Source organism: Pelodiscus sinensis, chromosome 3, assembly GCF_052426305.1.
Source record: "Pelodiscus sinensis isolate ZL-2025 chromosome 3, ASM5242630v1, whole genome shotgun sequence".
In the NCBI taxonomy this organism is placed as follows: domain Eukaryota; kingdom Metazoa; phylum Chordata; order Testudines; family Trionychidae; genus Pelodiscus; species Pelodiscus sinensis.
In genome coordinates this window covers 184569561-184593922 of record NC_143054.1, presented here as the reverse complement: position 1 = coordinate 184593922, position 24362 = coordinate 184569561, and the positions used below count along the sequence as shown (strand labels likewise).

General features: G+C 40.2%; 1 long non-coding RNA gene across 1 annotated transcript in view; it reads right to left on the bottom strand.

Moving 5' to 3' along the window:
• LOC112544281 (uncharacterized) overlaps window positions 1-20627 on the bottom strand; it is a 58235-nt gene extending 37608 nt beyond the window's left edge. Inside the window, exons 1-2 of the long non-coding RNA XR_003087607.3 lie at window positions 20495-20627; window positions 19386-19504 (exon numbers count right to left, since the gene is read on the bottom strand). This is a non-coding gene — a long non-coding RNA (uncharacterized LOC112544281). The remainder of the gene's footprint in view (window positions 1-19385; window positions 19505-20494) is intronic.
• Between the last annotated feature and the right edge of the window lie 3735 nt (window positions 20628-24362).

Genomic DNA, 24362 nt, shown 5'->3' with positions numbered 1-24362 from the left:
TTGTAGGGGAAACTCTAGCCAAACATTTCTCCAGAGCTAAGTTTTATTCTCCCACACCTCACTTCCCTCACTCCTTTATTCTCAAGCTGAGGTGTCTGCTGAGAAAAGCCGCTCTGTGTCTCCCTGGTCTGCTGGGGAGGGGCGCTAGCTTCGCGTCTCCCTAGTCTGCTGGGGGGAAGCAGCTAGTGCGGGGTTGCCTCACCCCGTTTGTAAGTAAGGATCCGATGTAAGTCGGATCCATGTAACCCGGGGACTGCCTGTATATACATTTATAGGCTGGATTCCAGTCTCATTTACATTGGTGCAAATCAGGAGTAACTCCACTCAAGTTAGTAGAGTCACACCCATATAAAAATGGTACAGATACATTGTTCAAAAGGACAAAGAAGATGGATTCCAAACTGTCATATGTTCTTGCCAGCATTTATCAATATCTATATCTATATCTCTCCCAATTATTGTAGATTCCAGAAGGATGTGGTAGAGGCACAATTGTTTGGTTTTGTGCTTCTTTGGCAGTTTCCTATACGCAAGTCACAGCTAACACAATTCTCTAGAAGATTGTGATAAACTTAATTTACTTTCCTTGGCAATTATTTATATTCTTTTCAGCTTATTGTGTTAAGCTGTTCAGTACCAGTTGTGGTTTTAGACATTGCTAACAATGAAAAGCATTGGAGTGACTGCAAGAGGGGAGGTGGGAGGAGTAGATTAATTCCTGAATTCATATAGCAATAAACTGAAGCCTGTTGACTTGTGTGATACTTTTGCCAGAATGTCATGTTCCAAAGCATTATCATTTCCTTCTTTTCCAGACAGATACTGTGTCACTGTCTGTAACATTCTACTCTGGAAGGATTTACTCATTGATTCTTGGGAGAGGGGGTGGGGTCCCTTCACTTGGAAAATAGTGAAGTTCTCTCACAAAAGTCCAGGCATATAAAAGTGCAAAAGCAGCTTTTGCTTGGATAGTTTAATTACAGTTATACATTCATACATTAATTACCTTTTAGAGGAACTGGCTATCTGTACACACTAATCCACAAAGCAAAGGGGTTCTCATGCATCTCGTGCAACTGCTTCTAAACAGGGTTTTCCCACAGAACACAAGCTGTATTTGATTGAGTTTCACGTATATTTATGTGACAGAATCTAACCAAGCTGGACTTTGTGCCATAATCGTAATGTTTGCACAGTTACACCCGGTAAGAAAGTCCTTCTGTTACAGCACTGATGGGATTATAGGGGCTGGAAAGTTTACATCATAAAATCAGGGTTTAAAGGATTCCGAGATCTGTCAATAGAACAGAGATGACATTCTGTGTTTGAGAGACTGGAAATAAAAGCATAAGGTAAGGGTGATACCAAGCAATAAGCTCCTCCAGAAAAATAAATGTGTATTTCATTCCCTATACCCTCCCACCAAAGATTCAATCAGTTGATTTGTTTATAGTGTGTTTAGTGAACTCAGTGGGTCCCCCACTAAGGGTTAGAAAAGAATGCAGTCCTCTCATTCATACAGAGGCCAAGAGCAGGAGCTTGTGGTTAGGCTCCTATATCTAAACTTATGGGCTTCATTCATTGTAGCCTGATTTTCAAAACCACTGAGCAACTAACAGCCCTGGTGCCAAAGCATAGACAAAGAGGCTCCCTTTGGCTCCCACACAACTCTTCACCATCAGACTACTCCCAGATCCACCCCTGGTGACTAATTAAGGGAGGAGCAAAGATAGCATGTTCAGAACACACAGGTTTTCGACTCTCCCATCTTGCAGGCAAGAGATGCTCAAAATAGGTGGGTCGGGAATAAGGCTGTTCCTTATAGATCCATCATCTGTAGCCAAGCCCTTCGATACAACCGCATCTGCTCTAATCCCACTGACAGAGACCAGAAACTTCAGGATCTCTACCAAGCATTTATAAACCTCAATTACCCATCAGGAGAAATAAAAAAACAAATTGAAAGAGCCAGGCAAATACCCAGAAACCATCTACTTCAAGACAGACTCAAAAAAACCAACAATAGAACACCACTTGTCATCACCTATAGCCCCCAATTTAAACCTGTCCAACACATTATCAATAAACTACAACCTATACTGGAACAGGATACTACACTCCAGAGGCTCTGGGAGACAGACCCATAGTCTCCTATAGACAACCACCTAACCTCAAGATGATTCTTACCAACAACCACAGGACACACCACACTAATATCAACCCTGGAACTTTCCCTTGCAACAAACCCCGTTGCCAGCTTTGTCCACATATTTACTCTGCTGACACCATTATTGGACCTAACCAATTCAGTTATAAGATCAAGAACACAGATTCCTGCTCATCCAGAAATATAATTTATGCTATCATGTGCCGACAGTGTCCGTCTGCTATGTACATTGGACAAACGTCGCAGACACTTCGCCAAAGAATCAATGCACACAAAACAGATAGGAGACAGTATCACAAAGAAAAAACAGTTTCCTGCCATTTCAACCAGAAAGGGCATTGTCTCAACGACTTGACTACCTGCATCCTGCTTCAAAGACATTTTAACACCAGACTTGAAAGAAAAGCCTCTGAACTGTCATTCATGCTTAAATTTGATACGCCTGGGTCTCAACAAAGATGCTAATTACCTTACCCATTACAAAGATAGCTTCCCCAATTATCACTTCTAATATCATTAGCTCACAGACATTAACCTCCCCCCTTCATCCTCCCTCTGTTCTGAAATTTGATTTGTCTTTTTTATATGTATTCACTTTTTTTGATTGTATCCCTTTGGTATATATGGTCATGCCAATTTTCTTCCACAATTTGATCTGAGGAAGTGGGTATGGCCCATAAAAGCTCATCATCTAATAAACCATCTTGTTAGTCTTTAAAGTGCTACATAGTCCTGTTTTTGGTTTAGCTAGACTAGACTAACACGGCTACCTCTCTATTGCTGTTCAGACTGCGAGTGGGGGAAAGTATCAGCCAATAAAAGAAAGGCGTGGGAAGGCCTTATGACTATCCAGCTCCTCTGAATCACTGCCATGGGGAGGTGAGAATGAGCTTTGCAAGAGCTTGGGGAAAACCCACCTGGAAATCAAGCTTGCTTTGAAAAGAAAAAAAAATCCTGTGATTCCAAATATAAGTCAAGTTTCATGGAAACTGGTGGAGAGATGTAGAGGAAGAGAAAATGAAAGACCCTGAAGGAGGCGAGAGCAAGAGCAAAGTGATGGAAAAGAAGAGTGTTCCTTTCTCTCTAATGGATACGCTCCTCATTTACCCAGAGCAAAGCAGCTGGCACGTGGTGTCTCCTGCAGATGGATTGGCCATATCAGACATACAGCTGTGCATATTTAACACACAGAGATCTGATTATCTATTTGCTGGCTAGCCAGCAGCAAACTGATTTGGGAGGCAATTGCTCACAGTTGCTGAGAGAGAGAAAAAATGAGAGCAATCCACAGTCATTAATCTTATAAAACAGGCTGTGCAGTATTAGAGCCAGAACTACTACTCTCCTGCATCTGTCCCCCGCACTCTCGACCAGCCCTAAATCATGCAACAATTCTCGACTGCTCTCCATCAGACAGGAGAAAATTGCCTAGGTGGGAATTAGGCGCCACAAAAGCACAAAGCCCCACCACTCATTAGACTTGCTACACATTTATACAGGTCTTCGACCTCTCACCAGGTCCTGGTATTTTAGTAGATTGTCCAGTGGAAGATGCAGGCATGTGTGGCGCTTGGTGCTTGTCTCTCTGCTGTGCTCATGTTACAAATCAGCCCCCTTATCATGTTCGTTGCCAGGCCTCGCTTTGCTGAACCATTTTCCAGTGATGCTTGATACAGAGTAACAGCATTAGACTAAGCTGACAAATCATTCATCTTTCTCTCTTTCTCTGAGCAAAGGTGTAAGCGCTAAGGCCCCAACACAACAAGACACTTAAGCACATGCTGAATTTTAATTTTATCCTGATTTAGCAAAGCACTTCAGCACATGATTAACTTTAAGCCCGTGAGCACTCATTCCTATTGAGAGTCAATTAAAGTTAAGCATCTGCTGCAGGACTTTCGTGAATCAAGGTCTAAATGTTCACAAGGCAATGGCAAGAGCCCTGCATGGATACAAAAATGTAGATCCGCCTCCGATCCACATCTGCCAGGCTCAACTCCCCTTCTGAGCCACAATCCAGCTTTTACTTGTATCCACACAAGAAATCTGGGGAAGGGAGGGAGCACAGATGAGCAAGGAGGGGGCAGAGCTGTGCAGGGAAGAGGCAGGCAGCAGCGGGGAGAGTGTGTGTATAAGTTAAGGAGTTGTCACATTTTCTAGTGTATTATTAGTCTCTTTTGAGCACTGCTGTTTCTATTCCTAAATACAGAAAGAGGGTGGGGGGAGGGAGGAATCTAGAGCTACCTGTTTGATTTCCACACTGTGGAGGCTGCTGAACAGTATGCCAGGGGCTTTGCTGGTCAGAGCCCAGTAGTGCGGGCACTCAGCTACTCCTGCAGGGAGATTCAGGATACAGCTTCTTTCATACTTTCCCTGCTGTCAGTGGAGGGAGGTGTGCTGGCACCCCACTCTCCCTTCCTGCCTGGCAGGGGAGGGGAGAGCCCTGCATGGTATCCACAGATATCCATGGATATGCAGGGCTCTAGTAATGGCTGTAGCCTATAACTTTTACCTTATGCTGCAAGGGAGGAGGAAAGGGAGAGCAGGCCATTCTTCACAACAGCAATGTGTTAGGGAGTGGAGACTCACCTTAGCTATGGGACATCATACACAACCACAAACCTTTCTATACGTGCATGTTTTATGGTATGAAAACTGCTGATGGAGAACAGGCATCCAGAACTTGGGCAAAATTCTCCACAGGACTAGCAGCCCAAGGACCCAAACTATTAGAAATCAAGCCAAAGAATGCTGAGTGTAGCATGCCAATGTCAAACACCAATCCACTTCGTTTTAATAGGTGTTAAATGCAGCCAATTCCTAATCAGCCAAGGTTTTTTTCTCAAACGGGAAAATGAATAGTGTTAGAAAATGTGTAAACTATTACAGTTTAATTCATGCATTGGCAAAGATGACATGGCACTCGTGTAGACAAGAGCATCCGTGTTTGAAAGTGTGCAACCTGGCCGTGGTTAATCCCAGGCTTGATTTAGAAAGCAATAATTGTGATCAACTAAGATGTTTTTAAAGATGGCTATTGACACATCTAATCTTCTCAATTTTATACAAAGCCCAGATTTCAATCAGGAAAGTATATACCCAGAAAATATTTGCACCTGCATCTGACATTAGAGATGCACAAATTAAATGACTTTGTGAAACTATAGCAATATTAAAAGCACTCTGAAAGTAAATGCTCTCCTAAAGTTAAAAATTGTCATGTCTAAGAAAATTTGGGTTTTTTTCATTTGACAATGGACTATTTTCAGTAGAAATGGACCTCTTTGAAGCAAAAAAGGCATCATTTAACTCAGAAATATGTGCAATGATCATCAAAACTAAGTCAATTTTCTAGCAAACTGGTGAATACTTTCTACACTTTTGCTTCTCTCTCTCTCTCATTGCATTAAACAATCAATCAGTCAAAGTGATCCTCAGGTGAATGTTTATGGCTAAAACTCCAAAACAGAACCTATATAACATGAAAGCAATTAAGAAAGAGAGAAAGACCGGGGGTAAATTCACCTCTGGTACAACTCCATTTACTTCAACGTATTTGTGATTTCCCTCAGCATCTGGCAAAAGATCAACACAGTTATTCAAGCTCCTAACATCACCAAGGCTGTGTCTAGACTGCATCCCTTTTCCGTAAAAGGGATGCAAATTAGACACATCGCACTTGCAAATGAAGCGGGGATTTAAATCTCCCCCGCTTCATTTGCATAAACATGGCTGCCGCTTTTTTCCAGCTCGGAGCTTTGCCAGAAAAAAGCACCAGTCTAGACGCGGATCTTTCGGAAAAGGCTTATAAGGGATCTTTCGGAAAAGGCTTTATTTTCCGAAAGATCCACGTCTAGACTGGTGTTTTTTTCCGGCAAAGCTCCGAGCCGGAAAAAAGCGGTAGCCATGTTTATGCAAATGAAGCCAGGGGGATTTAAATCCCCGCTTCATTTGCAATTGCGATGTGTCTAATTTGCATCCCTTTTACGGAAAAGGGATGCAGCCAAGACACAGCCCAAGTGAGTAGCTTGACTAGACAGTACTAAAAACTAATGCATGAAAGACAGCATTGAGTAGCTCTGCAAGAACTTGGGGAAAGTCAGGGTGTGTAGACAGCACCCTTCTATCGGAATAAGCTACACAATTTGTACTACCCAAATTGCATAGCTTATTTCGAGTCTAAATTGAAAGAGCTTATTTTGAAATTTGGCACTGTCTTTCAGCACCAAATTTCAAAATAAGGCACTATTCCAACCAATACCTTAACCCTCATGGAATGAATGTGATGCCAGAATAGTGCACCTGCTGTTTGGGGAAATAGCTGGCACTTTTAAAGATGCAGCGTTGCTATCTCGGGATACTTCCAGTATCCCAAAAGAACAACACAATCTAGATGTACCCTTAACCAAATAGACAGAAAGGAAGGGCTAGGAGGGTTTGAACCAGCAACTCTGGCTGAAGTCTCCAGTCATCTTTCCATTGACTTCAGTGGGAATTAAGACTGGACCAAGAGCTAGTAGCATGTGATTGAACAAGTCAAAGTTAATGAAAAAGATAGTGCTTGCACAAGAAAGGAGTGAAGCATCTGAAAGACCCCTTTGCACAATGCATAGGGATCAGATTCAAGTGGCAAATGAGTCAAATAGTACCATCTGACCATGTAATCTTAACAAGCTCCCTTTGATGAAGCTCATGGCCAAAAATTACTGGTAAATAAGAGAAGTTTATTTGACAGAGACATGATGTTTACTGCAGCAGCCATCTCTGTTAATTGATTCAAAGGACTGTAAGTGAAGGAATACTCTGAAAAAAAAAGATGCCACCAACAGAATGCTGTATATTAGCTTCAAGTCAGCTGGTTCATAATGAGGTCATTGAGGGAGATGATTGGATCACTGGTGATGGAACAACAGCCATTACCACCAAACATGTCTGCTGTGACAGATGCCCAAGTTACTATTATGTATAAGCACCATGGATGTGAAGGAAGAAAACCTTTCTGTCTATAAATAACCATGGCAGATGAATAATAAATTGGTGAGAACAACATAAAGACATGAACTTATGTGGATCTATACCACGGACGGTGAATAATATCACCAATTGCATTAAAGCAGGACATTTAAAAATAATGCCTACAAACTGGTCAACAGCCTTTTGACTCCCATTTCAGATCTAACTCAGAATGTCACACCTAGATGTAAACAACGGAACAGAAGAACTAGAAAGGCCTAATCAGTACCTATTAAATTAAACCAGAAGAATCTATTCTCTTGCCACAACTACATAATAAATCCATAGGCAGCAATATTTGGTAGATTAGATAATACACAGGAATAACCTGGTGATAGATTCAAAGAGATTGAATGTATTTAGTTTCACAAAGAGAAGACAAAAGAGTGACTTGATTACAGTCATAAGTATTATATGTGGAACAAATATTCTCTTCAATCTATCAGAGAAAAGCAGAACATGATCCAATGGCTGACAGCGGAAGCTACACAAATTCAGATTGGAAATAAGCATTTTAATAGTGAAGGTAATTAACCATTAGAACAATGTACCAATGGTTGTGGTGGATTCTCTGTGACTGTCAATTTTAAAATCAAGATTGAATATGTTTCTAAAAACGTGCTATAGGAATTATTTGGGGGAAGTTTTATGACCTATGTTGTACAGGTCAGACTAGATGATCTCTTCTTGCCATGGAATCTATAAATCGATGAAAATATAGCAAAAGCTACAATTTCAAGTGACACAATGGTAGTTAAATATCTATATGAGTGATGTTGATTTAGCTCCAGCTAAATAAAGCCCTTAACTATTATCTCTGATTAACCACAAAATAAGAAAATTACCAAAACTTTCTATCCAGAATCCCTGAAATTAGAAGGTTCAGATAAAAAAGAGCCCAGAACAAACCATCCCATTTTTTTATTTGATTTTGAAAAACAAAAACCCCACTGATTTTCTCATTAAAGAGCTGAGATCACAGCCCCGCTGCACAAAGCTTGGGTGAAATAGATCCAAGACCACGTCCCTTACACAGTGTCTTCAGCTACCCTTTAAGCAAAAAATTTAACTTTCCAAATTCTGACATGGTCACCCGTCACTGCAACATCTGATAACTCTGATATTGAAAACAAGTAAAATAAAATGCAATAGGCAACCTCCATAGTGAATGAATAATGAGATTATTTTACACACTTGGGAAAATTGTACAACTGGAAACAAAAGTACCAACCCTGCCTAACTGATGCACTGTTTTGTGTCACAGTGGGCAGAAAAGCCCACTGACATCAATGAAAGTCTATCCATTGACTTCAATAGGCTATGGATCAGGCTTCCAATCACTGTATGTGAGAATATAGAGGTCAGTATCCTAGAAATGTGTTGCAAGTAGATGCTAAAGAAACTAGATGGAGGGATGCAAACTTGTTTGGATAAGTGGGGGGGTTTTCATAGCTCTTAGAATATAACCCCGTTTACATTGGTATATTATTTAAAATTAGGCCAGCATTTAACAACTCATTGTAATTTGTCATTTTAATGATTCATTATAATTCTCCTGTGTAATGGGTACATCCCTTATCATGGTTTATGGTGTCTTATCTTCCTTATTGTGTTCTGTTTCCCATCAGCTGTATAAGGTGATGTGAACTTCATGTTATTGACTTTTCTCATTTCTCTGGGGAGGTTGTCATGGAGAATTAAGTTGCTGACACATCAACAACCCCTTAAGAATGTGGGAACCAGCCCAAGTTTCGTTTGTGTTGAGAACATAGCTAGATACTTGCTCACTAAACAAAAATCCAAAATCTGTGCATCAGATTTTGTCCTCATTTTCACCAAGTCAAGTCCAAGGTAAAGAGTTATTCCAGATTTGCACTGGTATATATGAAAGAAGAATTTGATGCTGTAACTTGACAAGCTGCTGTCTTCTGTTGTTTAGAAGAAGTTCAGGCAGCAGACTCAAACAAATGAAGTTCAGTTTTCTCCAAATGTTTTTAATTTTCTCAACAGCAATAGCTTACCTTTCAGGAAGTGCTCATCTACATTAGGTGTGACTGAGCAAATGAAACAGGCAGAGTTAATTAATCCAGTGCTATCTGCAAGGAGGTGATTAATAGCAATTATATTTTTCTAAAGCATTTAATGGATGATAATTTGCTCCTTCTCTTTGACAGAAAACAAAACAACAACTGTGGGAACTGTTCTTGTGGTCTGGAGAAGTACTGGGTCAAAATATCTATCTTGTGAGTCAGTTTGGAGTCACTCTTTAATATAATTGCTCTTTAGCATAGTACCTCCCATTCTTATATACAGTGAGACACTTTCTGCATGACTGGAAGGTATCTGAAGGTAAATCATTCATAGATACATTATGGTTACACCTAAAATGGAGATGTATATCGGGATAATTTTTCAAATGTGGGTCTTCCTTTTTGCAAGCACTGCATTTCATTGCGCCCAGTTCAATAACAGATGCAAACTAGATTAGTTGCAGCTTGGATTTGTGTAGGGACAAATTTTACTTATAACCAGACAAGTTAGGCCTTTGTGTGGCTGAAAATATGCCCCAATGCACCCCCAAAGCCCTTTATATATTTTTCCTGGAATGTTTCCTCTTTGATTTTTAAAATTCTAATTCAAAAGCGTTTCCCCAATCACTGTTCAATTGCCAAATTGTATAAATAAACTCAACACTGTTGTTGTGTCTTGGTTTGTTGTCAAAGCAGTCAGAGATGAGCCAAGCAGCTTGTAGTATGCAATCTGACTTGAGATAAGCCATTCCACCCAAAGTTATGCAGAAAGTGCCAGGAACTGTGTAGGGGACTTACAGGGAGTGTGTGGAAGCACTCAAAGGGTATGTCTACACTACCCTCCTAATTCGAACTAGGAGGGTAATGTAGGCATACCGCACTTGCAAATGAAGCCTGGGATTTGAATTTCCCGGGCTTCATTTGCATGAAGCTGGCCGGCGCCATTTTTAAATGACGGCAGTTCGAACCCCGTGCCGCGCGGCTACACGCGGCACGGAGTAGCTAGTTCAGATTAGGCTTCCTAATCCGAACTAGCTGTACTCCTCGAGGAATGAGGAGTACAGCTAGTTCGGATTAGGAAGCCTAATCCGAACTAGCTATTCCGTGCCGCGTGTAGCCGCGCGGCACGGGGTTCGAACTGCTGGCATTTAAAAATGGTGCCGGCCGGCTTCATGCAAATGAAGCCCGGGAAATTCAAATCCCAGGCTTCATTTGCAAGTGCGGTATGCCTACATTACCCTCCTAGTTCGAATTAGGAGGGTAGTGTAGACATACCCTTTGAGTGCTTCCACACACTCCCTGTAAGTCCCCTACACAGGTTTTTAAGGAAAAGCCTCTTTCGAGAGTGAGATCGGAAGAAGATATGCAAATTCCCACAGAATTTGCACATCCTCTTTCGAAAATTCTACATAATCTAGACATAGCCAAAGACAAATAAACATAAGAAAATGAATACATTTGTAGGAAGAAAAGGGATATATAGCTGATGTGATGTTTGCAGCTCTTCACCCTGCTCTCTTTGTTATGAATCTGTTAGCCTGACATTGAATAGCATCTTACTATACAAGCAGTCCAGAGCTGGTCATTATGTTTTGTATCTCATTTTATCACCGTTCCTCTCGTTTTTGTCTTTCAGTTTTGTGATCTTGCTCTAGCAATATCTATGTATTCCTGTGTTTGTACTGAGCCTGGCATAATGGTTCTCTGAAAGTAACTTCAATATAAGAAATATAAATTATTTCCCTTGAGAAATGCTGATATTTTTGTATTTGTTTTCATCCTTAGTCAGAACATAAAGTCAATATGTCAAAAAAATTCAGAAGAAAGTATTCAGAAAATTGTTCGTGCGAGTCCCGGATGCAGTGGAAAAGTGCTGCAGAAAGTCATGGTGTCTCAGGCGAGTTATTGTCTGCCTGGGAAGCAAGGGCAATAGGGGAAAATTAGAGAGTAAGGGGCCCACAACCACATCTCCTCTGAGGTCAGGCTAGATGACCTGGTTTTACAGTCTATGAATCTCTGGCACACTGCAAAAGCTCCAGTAAACTCAGAGGGTATGTCTAGACTACATAGCTCCGTCGATGGAGACATGTAGATTAGGTTTGTAGACACAGGAAAATGAAGCAGCCATTTAAATAATCACTGCTTCATTTAAATTAAAATGGCTGCCGCGCTGTGCCGATCAGCTGTTTGTTGGCTCAGCTCGCTAGTCTGGACGCTCCACGGTCGACATCAAAAGCCTTTGTTGACCGCCCCGTTATGCCTCATGGGATGAGGTTTACCAGGGCGGTCGACAAAGGCTTTTGATGTCGACCGCAGAGCATCCAGACTACCGCGCTGAGCCGACAAACAGCTGATCGGCACAGTGAGGCAGCCATTTTAATTTACATGAAGCGGCGATTATTTAAATTGCTGCTTCATTTTCCTATGTCTACAAACCTAATCTACATGACTCCGTCGACGGAGCCATGTAGTCTAGATGTATCAAGAGATTGATATCAAGCTGATCCAAAAATAAACATTTCATTTTGGGTCAAAAAAATGAAATAAACCATTGTGTTTAGCTTTTTCCCAATGGAAACTGCCACTGAAATCCACCTTGTCCTGTGGAAAAATTTCAATGAAACCTCATGTTCCAAGAGAAACAGGTTTCATTTTGAAATTCTGCAGCCAGCCCTAAAAAATAAATACTAACCACCTGCTTTTCAGAAAGTACTATGGTCTCTTTAAAATTTCACATGGACAATGAGGCTACAGCAGACAGGCAGATGCGGCCTCAGTTAATGTTTCGCTTGAAGTGTAGCACCTCCAATGAAGTACGTGTCCCCTAATATTGCACTGAACACAGAATTTTGATGCAGACTGGCAAGATTTCAACTAATTCTTCTTCCATACAACTTCTGATGGCCCACATAATGAATTAGAAACAGGATCAATGATTTAACCACTCTAGCAACAGCCATTGGAAGCGTCAAGTGCATCCATTCACCATCAAGCTGATACAGAGGGTATGAGCTCCTCAAGGACAAGATGAGGAGCTCAAGAAATCCTCAAGAGTAAAGATGTAAGTTAAACTGCCTGTAACCACAACATACCATTGTAATGAAGGAGGATCTTTCAGTCCATATGATTGTTCTGAGGGCACGTGAGGGCTGATCTAGAGACTCTAGGGTATGCAAATCTGAGTTCTCTGTCCACTACGAAATACACCACTGATCTAAAATATAGTCCCATATCACCTGTTATGGATGCATCTTAGAAAGATTGTATCTGATGCACTGCCCAGGATGCTCAATTATTTCAGAAAAGATCTGTCATGACTTTAACTGGCATTTTTTATGTGCTAATTCAAATCAGTGCATACACAAAAAAGAATGCCATTGTGTTCTCCAATGTGAGAAACAATGGAAGGTAAATGAGCACCACTACTGCACTGATTCAAGGATCCCTTTCACTTACCAATCGTTTCAGATTTCGAGCTTTATCTTTACCCTTTTGACTGAATTATGAACCTGGCCCATCACATTGTCAGGAGTGGAAGAGACCACTTTGAGTCCCCAGGGAGTAGAGACCGAAGCCTTGAGCACAGCCTGCTAATGTTAGTGGCAGTTATGGGTGAATAGACAACATTGGAGAATAGACCTCCCACCTCCTTTAGGGCATTTGCATGATTAATCACATTGCACTGAACATTACAATGCATTTGCATGCGTTGGCCTACTCATGGGGTCAGATCAAAAAAGCATCCTATCAACTGTCAAAAAGAAGTCCCAGTTACAATGGCTGGAGGGCAAATGTGTATTGGGAGAGTCAGGAAAAAGTTTCCCTATCTCAGGTCACACTGGCTCTTGGATATAACAAATGTTACTGTTCACTTCTTTCATAAGCTTGACATTCACTAAAAATACTGGGGAAAAAACCCAAAGCAAATTAAAATATTCATAATGTAATCTCTTCTCTGCTCACCCCTCTGCTAAGCAGTTAGCTATGAAAACTGTCCTCTTAGCAAGATAAACTATATATTTTTAAATAAGGTAGATGATACCTTTGTGCATTTTAAAACTTGGGATGGGATATATTTTGTGATTTAATTATGACATCAACTACACATGCTGATGACTGTTAGTTTTTTTAATGTTTTATGTTCATTGATGTGTTACATTAAAACACTTCAATGACATGGTCAGCTGGTTTGCAGGATGCCAGAGAACAGCACAATCAATAATTCCACACCTGATAACAATCTTCTTAGTTTTGTCCTAATGATTCCCTAAGCAATGTCCGAGGAAGGGGGGGCAAGTCTTAGAAATAATTGCAGTTCTATATAGTCAGCTGACTGTTCAGGTCCATATAATCACTTTCTTTAGCTCTTTATTTTGTTTTGTTAGAAGTTAACACAATACCTTACTTTTCATTGGGAACTCAATTGGCTGTTTGCTTTTTCAACCCTACTTTCGCTTTTATGTTTGAACTTTAGCTCTTGAATTCAGAGCCCATGCTGAGCAGAGAAAGTGGTTAGTTAAGTATATGTTCCTTGCCTCTTAATTTATCTTTCTGGAGTGTTACCTTTGGAGACTGAAAATACTCTGGGAGAGCAGAAACATAATAAGCCATGGCATTCCCAACTGAAAATAATTGATCCACTTAGTTGCCTTAATATGCAGAGTAGAAAACATGGACAAGCATTAATGGAATGATATATTCTGTATCCCCTCAGTGCTGAGAAGGGAAGCCAGATTGAATCACATTGTGTTAGGGATGCCGAGTGGATGTAGTTGCTCCAGGCTAGATGCCTCTGAGAAGAGTCACTGAAGCATCCCCCTATCCTGGCCATCCCAGCCCTGGAGGTTGGCTTGTATTGGCCTGGCACCCATAGAAGTTAGGGTGCCAGGAGAATTGGACTATTGTTCTTGCTTAAGAGCTGATTTCCCTCCTCGCAAAACTGCTGCATTGCTCTGCCCAACCTTGATTGAGCAGATCGACTAATTGGAGCCTTAATTGCCATCCAGGGCCATTAACTGTTGATTGCCCCACCCTGATTGACGGTCCTGGGCAGATAGACTAATTGTGCAAAAGCTTCAGAGGGGAAGCCAAGTCAGTCTGTAATAGGAAAAACTTAAACAACAACAGACAGACTAGTAGCACCTTAAAGACTAACAAAACATGTAGATGGTATCATGAGCTTTTACAGGTGCAACTCACTTCTTCAGATGACTAATTGTGGTTTTAACTGATTGCCAGCTAGGACCATTAACTGTTGGATGCCCAGCCTGGATTGCAGGCTCTGGGGCAGATAATCTAATTGTTGCCCTGAGTCTGTGTGTAAGGGGGGGAGGGAAGAGAAGGAATAATGGGTGACCAGCTGGCCCTGCCTACAGGTCTGGGGCTTATAGGCTCCCTGCAGTCTGGCCTGGCCTCAGATAGAGCCAACAGACATATAGTTAATCTTCCCCCCCGACCAAGTTGCTTCCAGAAGGATCATTACAAGGTGCCATGGTCTCCCAGGTGGGGAGAGACCCATGACAGCCTTACAATCACCTTTGAAGTAATGGTAAGATTGGCCTATTTACAAGTCCTTTATGGGTGGAGAGGGAAAGAATCCAGCTTATGTAGAGGTACAGGGTCAATTTTTCAATGGTCCTTGTAAGCAGAAAGCATATCCATTGTAGTTTCAGACAACACAGAACTAATTCCAGTATGTGAAATTAGTTATGTGGCCAGACTTGTGTACGCAGAGAAGTAATCAATCTGAGACTGATAGATCCATTCTTTGTAAACACCACACTTTACAAAGCTATCTGAAAAAAGACACCCAGGAAAGTGTATAGGGAAAGAGCAGACAATGAGGAACAGTAAATATAAATGTCTCTATGGATTTCTGGGCTTGCTCCAGTGAATACAAGTGAAACTGCAACCTCATCTTGAATGCCATATTTGAAAACCAACTCAAAACAAGGTATGGAGTTTGGCTGTGGCTGAACCACATTCTTACCAGGTTTGTTCTGTCACTGCAGATGATAAACCATGATAGTTTGTCAAGGCTCTGGAGTCAAACAGGTTAGAGATCCTGACACAGATTTGGCTCCATTCATATTTGATATCTAACCTGTGTCAGAAATACACTTGCAGCCATGCTGGTTCAAATATTTGAACATGGCTTTGAAAAGCAGCTGCTTTTCCATTGTAGAGGATATCTGAGGAAAGGAGCTGAAATGAGACTCTTACCTCTTCATTTTCAGAGGAATGTAAGATTTACCTGAAGGGAATTACTGTAGTCAGTGGAGAATATGTGGTGAAATTCCATGTAATTTTTGAACAGTTAGAAGTTGGACTCTTTGGCTCAGTTCTACTTTCAGAAAGACTTGAACGACTAGTGACTGGCAATCTCCATCCTTACTCCCCACCTTGGAAAAATAACAAGTCACCTTTACTCTGGGGAGTAAAAAAACCCACAAGTGACATTATTGTGGGTAAATCACTGGAAAGGTGTTTGTAAATCTTGATTAGCCAAAGAGAAATGCCTATCTGATATAAATGAAGATAGCTGACCTTTCCACTTCCCATATACAGATCATCATTGCTCATAAACGTAAACAGAGAATAAATCTCTGCAGGAATCCCATCTGACTTTCCTGCTGAATATAAAAAAAAGGATTGGTTTTATACGCCTGTGAGGACCTTTAAAAATTAAGTCCCCAGGGAAAAAAAACATTAAATGCCCAGCCTCAATTCAGCATAGCACCTGCTTGCTCAGTCAGGACCTAAGAGAGCAACATCAGCACCTGGATGAGACAAAGCCTTAAAAATAGCTCAGTTATTCATGTGATTTTATGTGCTTGCCCTCCTTTTTTAAGTGTGAGATCAATTACAACATTTTCCCCACACATTCTGCTGCTCAGTCCATGCCTGACCTCTCTTCTCCTTCCCCACAAACTTTTTTTGGGGGAGAGGGGAAAGGCTGGACTTTCAAAGCTAGGTGTGTTGGTACTTGATGTATGGCTAGATGTGGTGCCCACACACAGTCTCTCTGTCCTTGTGTCCAGTTATGCTCCTCTCTGGTTGCTGTTTTTGTTTATTTATTTGTATTACAGTAGCACCCAGAGGCCTCCTCAACTGAAATTTTCTGTCTTTCATGCTGATGCAGGCACCAGCCCACTACTAACCTGGCCCATATAAACACACTAAACATGTCTTCTTAAAATGATACCGTGTTTTTGCTCCAAGTCGCACCTTGTGCAATACCATCAATGTGAAATGAGGGACAATCCCTGCTCTGCAGAGTTTACAATCTAAGCAGACAGAACAGCGACAAGGAAGGATTATTATCTCCTTGCTAAAGGAGAGGAGTGGTGGAACAAAGGGTGATTTACACCAGTACACACAGTGAGCCTGTGGCAAAGCCACGATTAGAACGAATCCTAATTCAGTGTCCTAATTATGACCCACCCTTTGTTTCTCCTGCCTCAAAACCCTCCCAGATTAAACACCACTTTTCTGCCATACATCCACATATCTCCACTACCAGACTGAACAAGCAACATGGAGCCTGAATCCCAACCTTTCATATCACACAGACACACACACACACAGACACACACACAGAGTTCATAAAAAAAGGACCAAACCTAGAATAGTTATTACAAACTTAGCCCTTCCAGTCATGTTTTCTGAACACAACAAAAAAAAAAGATGACTTGCTGCTACCGTTTGCAATCTAACACCAAATCTCTCTTACACTCACCAGTACATTCCTATCCCCACCAAGATCTTTGCTGTTCTTATAGATATGCCAGCCCTCTAATAGTAACCAAAATATGTGAACATCTAATCAGTAAACAAGGATGTGCTGTGATTATCTAGGATGTGGGCTCTGGGTGGTAGAAGCAAGACACATATGACTGGCAAGATGAACTGATGAGTGAAGTTCAGATGAGACATTAAATAATTTAAGTGATTATTTTCTTGATTTTTTTCCCCATTGATGAAATATTTAATTTTTTCTCTAAAATAACAGATTAATGTAGATTTCTTAGTACATGTACACACACACAAACCACACAAAACACATACCCAGTACAGATGATCATCCCATGACATTTTATTTCAGACTTGGGAAACTGATAGTACATTGGTTGGCATGTTCTCAGTTCCACTCTGTGGAGGTCTGAACTGAAATTACGACTGAAAAGCAAACGCAGTGACCTTTAAAAGAATCGAGAAGAAGCTATTTCCAGCACGTTACTAAATGCTATATTTTAAAGGTTCTAACCTTATTTGCTACAAGAGTATAATATCAGGAAAACCTTGCTAGTGAAGGTTCTGCATTCATCACATAGCGCAAGTCACTTACAGAAGAGATGTGGAACATTATTACTTTCCCCACTGCAGGCATTAAAGTTCAACCCCCTTTTTCCCGTTGTGTTTTGTGCCATTAAATAAGGTTCAGGGATCACTTTAAGGCTTACAGGCTTCTCATCCTAGCAAAAATATAAAGTTTACTGCTAACAACAACAGCTATATCATCACAGAGAGTAATTTATGATACACACATATCCTACAGGGCTCACACCAATAATTAACCTGACAAGTGTATTGCCATTTGATATCTCCATAGCATAAATTTTATTGAACAAAAGTATTGTTTTATGTGAATTATAATAGAAATTGATTTACAATACACTGTTTAAGAGTAAAAGATGGGCAAACAAAAGACAACCATGCCATAAAGTCCTGTGAGGCCACCCCCTTAGGCTGGAGTTTAATTTTACCAAGTAAGTAATTAGAGGTTTTATAATGCTTTATGGAATGTATGACAGTCCACAGAGACTTCATGTTCTGATGCTTAGAAAAACAAGGTGAAATGTAAACTTTACTTCTTTTATATTATTATTGGTTCACTTCCTTTATTCATTGGTTTATATGGTACTTATATGGTACTTATGTCTCTAATGAGGGGCTATATGCCAAATGAATCAGATAGTATGAAAACTGAGCTACAGCAAATAAAGAACAAAAATGGGCAGAGCAATAAAAGACACTAAAAAGTGGTTAGCAAGCAAGTGTGGTTTGTGGCTAGTTTTTAAAAGCTCAGATGGGATTGGATGGGATCAGAGGCATGGATGTGACATGGTCAAAAATTCCACCAGAACGGCTCCCAATGAGAAAATATACAATATTGGAGGAAAGGCAAGAGGGAGAGGTGGAAAATGAATGTAAGAGATATAAATCAAAGGTGGAGTGTGATTTGCACAATGAATGGCATAAATATGAGCTAGGGTCCAACGATCAGAAATGAGTCAAAGTTTGAAAAGCCTTAAAAGCTGCAATAAAATGTGCAATCAAACAGCGCTTTATTACAGACGTAGGTAGTTACGCTGTACTGTCCACCTATCACTATTGATAGCTGTGGCCCCGAAGCTAGCAAAGTCTACACTGGGACGACACATGTACTTAAATCTTTCACTGAATCAAAGCCTGAAAAATGAATTTGAAGAAAAGTTGTAAAGAAGTTTCAGAATATTGTGCAAACAATTTTTGGGGGGGGGGGGTACATAATGACAACTCTGGTGTGTGAGTCAAACCCTGAAGCTAGACAAATTCAGATGGGAAATAAGGCATACATTTTTCACAGTCAGAGAAATGAACACTGGAACAATTTCCAAGGATTGTGATGGATTCATCACTGACAAATTTTAAATCAAGATCCAAATGATCTGCCCAAGCAAATATTTTGGGGAAGTTCTCTGCCCTGCGCTATCCAGGAGGTCAGATTGGATGATCACAGTGGCCCCTTCTAGTCTTTTACTATGTCCTTTAAAGCAATACAGGAAATGAAAAGTACAGCTTTAGTACTCAACCTTTCATGGTGCACTGATAGCACTTAAATATATGTTGGGCTGCAAGATGTTAAGGTTTTCTAAAATGAAACAAAAAACGGATTTTTTTCCCTACACACTTTTTAATATGAGACTAAATCAGACATAGTTGCTGTGGATTATTCTGGTTGACTGAGTGGCCCAGAGCAATGTGATTTTAGTCCCTCAGAATCCTGTTTGTCTGAAAGATGAGTAACCAGACTTTGCTTTAACAGAATGTAGGCTTTGGCCGTGTCTACACTTACCTGCACTATCGATCTACTTCAGCCAAGCAAATAGCATAACTAAAGTCGACATACTTACTGTGGTGTCTTGTGTGTAGTAGGGTTGGTGGGGGCTGCCTTCCGATCGATGCTGGCTACTCTTCTTATATTGAAGTACCACCTTTAACAGGAGTGCTCTCAGAGATAGATTTATCACATCTGCAGGAGACATAAGTCAGTGTCCGATGAATCAATTGCTGCAGCATCGACCCACCACTTAGTGGAGACAAGGCCTATGTCTTCCTCTGTTACACTAAATGAAGCCACAGTTCTAGTGAAGCTCTTCTGAACCTCATCTTCAGGCTCCAATGCTACAGTGGTCCTGAGTTCATCAGATAAGCAGTGCAGCCGCTTCTATGATTCATGAATGCTAGAAAACATTTCAAGGAATCTGATCTGAGGTTTGAGTTTGTTAGCAAACAAAAAACCTAAAGTAACACTTTCCCCAATTCCCAAAGTGATTTAAGAGCCTAAGCCTCATCAGACACCGATTGAAAACTTTACTGTAGGAGAATTTCACATGATTTTGCACAAGTTTCAAGGAGGAGTGCTTCTAAACTACTGCACCTTATGACCATGGAATAGAAATTTAGCAATATATTTACGCAATACTTGAGGGTACGTCTAGACTACACCTCTCTGTCGACAGAGAGATATAGATTAGGCACATTAAAATTGCTAATAAAGTAGGGATTTAAATATCCCATGCTTCATTAGCATAAACATGGCTGCCGCTTTTTTCGAAATGGAGCTTTTTCAAAAAACTAGCAATCTAGACGTGGATCTATCAAAAATAAACCCTTTTTCAACAGATCGTGTAAACCTTATTTTTTGAGGAATACAGGATCTGTCGAAAAAGGTTTTATTTTCGACAGATCTGCATTTAGACTACCTTTTTTTTTTTGAAAGCTCTGTTTTGAAAAAAGTGGTGGCCATGTTTATGCTAATGAAGCATGGGATATTTAAATACCTGCTTCATTAGCAATTTTGAGGTGCCTAATCTACATCTCTCTGTCGACAGAGAGGTGTAGTCTAGACGTACCCTATGAGTCAACTAACATCTGATGGAAAATGCTGGGAAAACTGTTTTGATTTGAGAGAGTTTTTATAAATGGAACAATTTTTGTATTTTTATAACCTCATTTTTACCTCAGAAAGAGTTCTTTGCTTCTTATGACCTGGGGCCTGACTTCCTCCCACAACTCTTTGGCAGTTGAGGGTTCTCAGCCCTTTAGAGAAGCAAGCAAGTCCTGGAGCAGGTCCTGCTGTTTGCTCACCGTCCAAACCCATAATCCTTAGTTGCCTCACTAATGGTTGCTGTGGAAGTACTTATGAGGTCATAAACAGAGGATTGTGATTTTAGTGAGGCCAGCAGAAGCAGATGGGCTAGAACATTTGTTTCCGTGAAAATGTTCCTAGTAATAAATAGAAAAACATATATGCTATGCATAGACAAAATGGTTCCTAAACAGAAAGATTTTTTTGTGGCAGCACAGTGTACACTTTAAATTAGAGCACTTTAGAATTAACAGCCAGCATGGACAGAGAAGTGAACCAAACAGAAGGTTCCTGTCATGTCAGTGGGATCACCCTTATGAACAACACAGACAGGGCACAATCCTGCGAGCCTTGTATGCTCACATGATGGCTCTTTCAAAAGCACTTAGTATTGACCTAAATCTACTTTCACTGGGGTCAGTGACAGTTTGACTTCAATAGAGCAGTTCAGCCGAACCTGAATGTTATGGAGAATCCCACCTCTGTTTTCCATTTACTTCAATGGGAGATCCACATGAAAGAAGCTTCCAGAACAAACACCACAGCCTGTTGCTTAAGACACACATCCCAAATCTGCATGGCCCACAAACAACCATCATGCTGTGAAAAACAAATATCTTGCCATAGTTTCAATGGCGAGATGCGACTAATTAAACACAGAAGAAAATTTTGTGTGTCTAAGTAGTACAATTCCCTTCAAGTTCATTGGCTTTCTTCATTTTGTTTACAAGAGCAGGTGAAAACTGCTTCAATAAATTGTGATAAAATACTTAGATAATGTGCTGACTAGCAAGGGGAGTTTCCAGTTTCACTGAGCTCCATTATTTTACACCCTGGCAAAGATTTTTTTTTTCTCACGAGAAAGACCTCCCACAGATATAGTAATATCAGCCTGGGAACAGCTGGTGGCTATTTCTGAAGAATGGCAGGTGACAGGGGTTTTTGAACAAAACCAACATGTACATACAAATCTGAGGTTTCCACCCTTGCTCCCACACTTCCTTAGGCTGGGGTTTTCAAAGGAACCTAAAAGAATTGGCTGATAGGATTTGGGCATATAAATCTTTGGATGCCTGTGGAAAATCCAGCATTAATCCTTATATTTTCAGATTGACTATAGAAGTACAAAACCAATGAAGTGGGAGCTCTTTGAATTAGGAACCATGTGTTGTCTATGTTTGCCCAGCACCCTGGCTAACCACAATCATAATTAACATTAATAAAGCACTTTGCATTGTCTTAACTCTGCTCCCACTGAAACAAACATGAGTTTACCATTTACCTCAAAAGGAGCAGTGTTATGCCATTGCCAAGTGCTTCTGAAAATCTTTCCCAGAATTTCATATGTAGACTTTTGACCTAGAAAGAACCTAACAAAAAATGTAAGTGCCTCACTGGAGATGTATAATACTGTAAAAGGGCCAAGCCCATTTCTGACCCTCATATGAGTGGTCTGTTCGCATTCTTGTTTTAGAAACCAGTCTGGAGACTTGAATGGTTTACACATTTCAGATTGCCTTGGGTGAAGACTTGGTATGTCACTTTTCACTGACATATGGGAACTGAAAGTACAAACATCACCGATCGATCCCAAAGGCATTTTAAAAGTTCATCAAAAACATTGGCACATGGTTTTGACTGTTGGAAGGAAGAAAGGTGTGTGAATATTTCCACCCAGTTTCCAGCAATAAATCTGCTTTATTAAACTGATATTTTGAAAATAGTTAGAGCTGAATATTGACTAAGCTCTTCTGAAATTAGGAACAAAAAACATTTTGAAAGCAGTTGAAACGTTAAATGAAACACAAAATACTTAATGGAGTTGCACTTAATTTGAATAATCTCTTCTTTTTCAGAACAATGGTGATGAACCAAGCAAGTCATGAGGTTTCTTGTTTGGCAAAAAAAAAAAAAAAGTGAACTACCTGAAACTTTTGTCAAAATCCAAATGACACCTTATTGAGTTTCTGAAAAGTTAGTTACTTTCATTAATTAATTATAAACATTTTTTTCATATTGCTACTATAAGTACTCATACCAATTTAAGCTTGGCCAATAGTTGGAGGGGGGCCTAAAAGAACAGGTATATGCTACAGGGAATGATGAAGGTGACCCAATAGATGGCATGATGTCCTCTGAGTCAGAGTCAATGTTAGTATTGGCCAGTTTGTGGTAAGTATGCAATGTTTGCCATTCAAAATTCAAGCTCTGTGTTTGGTCACTTAAGTTATACTTTTTTTCTTTTTCCTTGATTAGTTAGCATGTCCCGAGAAATAAATGTCACATGCAAATTTGGAAGCTAACTTTATAGTTAGCTTTCCATGAATATTTTCCAAAGTAAATTTAAAATATATGGTTTGTAGGGATATTCCTGTCAGTAAACTCATTCACTAGAATGTGTGTAGAACACAAAAGCAAAATGGGATAGGAACACAATGCAAACAAAATCATTTAAAAATCAGAAATATTTTTCTCCTGTTCTCTAATTCTATTTGAGAAGCAAACCAGGCAAAAATATGCAGCCGCACATGTAAACAGGGCATGGGGTACTGTTACACTTACAACTATCTGTGTGCTCTTTGTGTGCATACTGTTTTGTGAATGTAGGTTAGGTACCGTTTTTTGCAAGAATTATTTTTGTCATTACAGTACCCAGAGATAATTCCGGGACAAATGCAGGTGGATTCACAATAATTATTGCATCTGGTATTCTGTAACTTCTGCCAGACACTCTTTTTCTTTTGTTAAGCTCAAACAAAGATCGATGAGTGAGCTTTTCACTCTGACTTGTTAGGAGGAGATGAGACAACCACTATTAAATCATAATAAAGTGTGGCTCAAAGTAATCTTTTTTACCAACATAAAACAGGCACTCACTACCTGGAATCACATTCTTGGAACAAAGACAGTCCTGGGGCTTGGAAATGGAATAAAATGGAGGTACATAGGTCAATGAAATTTGGAAATAAGAACAAAACCAACCAATTCAAATGATCATTGCTTATTTCCTATTGTCTTCCTTGGATGCTGTACTGTATATACTGTGTTATAAATATTTCATAGCTAAGGCTACATTTGAGGGGAAAAGAGTTTGTTTCCTGTCACTACTCCAAGAAAGATTTCATTACCGGCTGCATTGTTCAGCAGTATTAGGAGACATCTACCAGTCAGTGGTTCTAGTAAAGAAAGTTGCACTACAATATACTGCAGTCATGTTTATGTCTTCTGCCCTTTAAATCACCATAGTTAAGAAAAAAGAAACCGCACATCACATAGCTCTCCAGTCTGGTATAGCGCTGAATCATTAATCTCTCAAAGTAGTTAGCTTAGTCTAGGTTCTATAGTGTCATCATACATTGTAGTCCACATCCAAGAACCAATACTGATCTGGGAACTCTTGATTTTAATACATCCTGCCATGCCGCCTTTGACCTTACACTGGCTTTGAAGTTTGCTGACTGGTTACAGTATGTGTGGCAAGGAGAGGAGCCCTAGAGCCAGGAAGAACTGCTAATGTTAAAATATATTCTCATGGCTCAATTTTTTTTAAACCTAACAACTATTTCAAGCATTTCAGTCCAGTTTCTCAGGTTAATTGGACAGTAAATTGAACAGCTAGATAACATCAAGATTTGGGGGTAAATTAATTACAAAATATGGATGCATGATATCTATTTCCCAGCCCTCCATGTCTTGGGGTTTTCTGTTGGCCATGGCCTACAAAGCTTCAATCCCCATA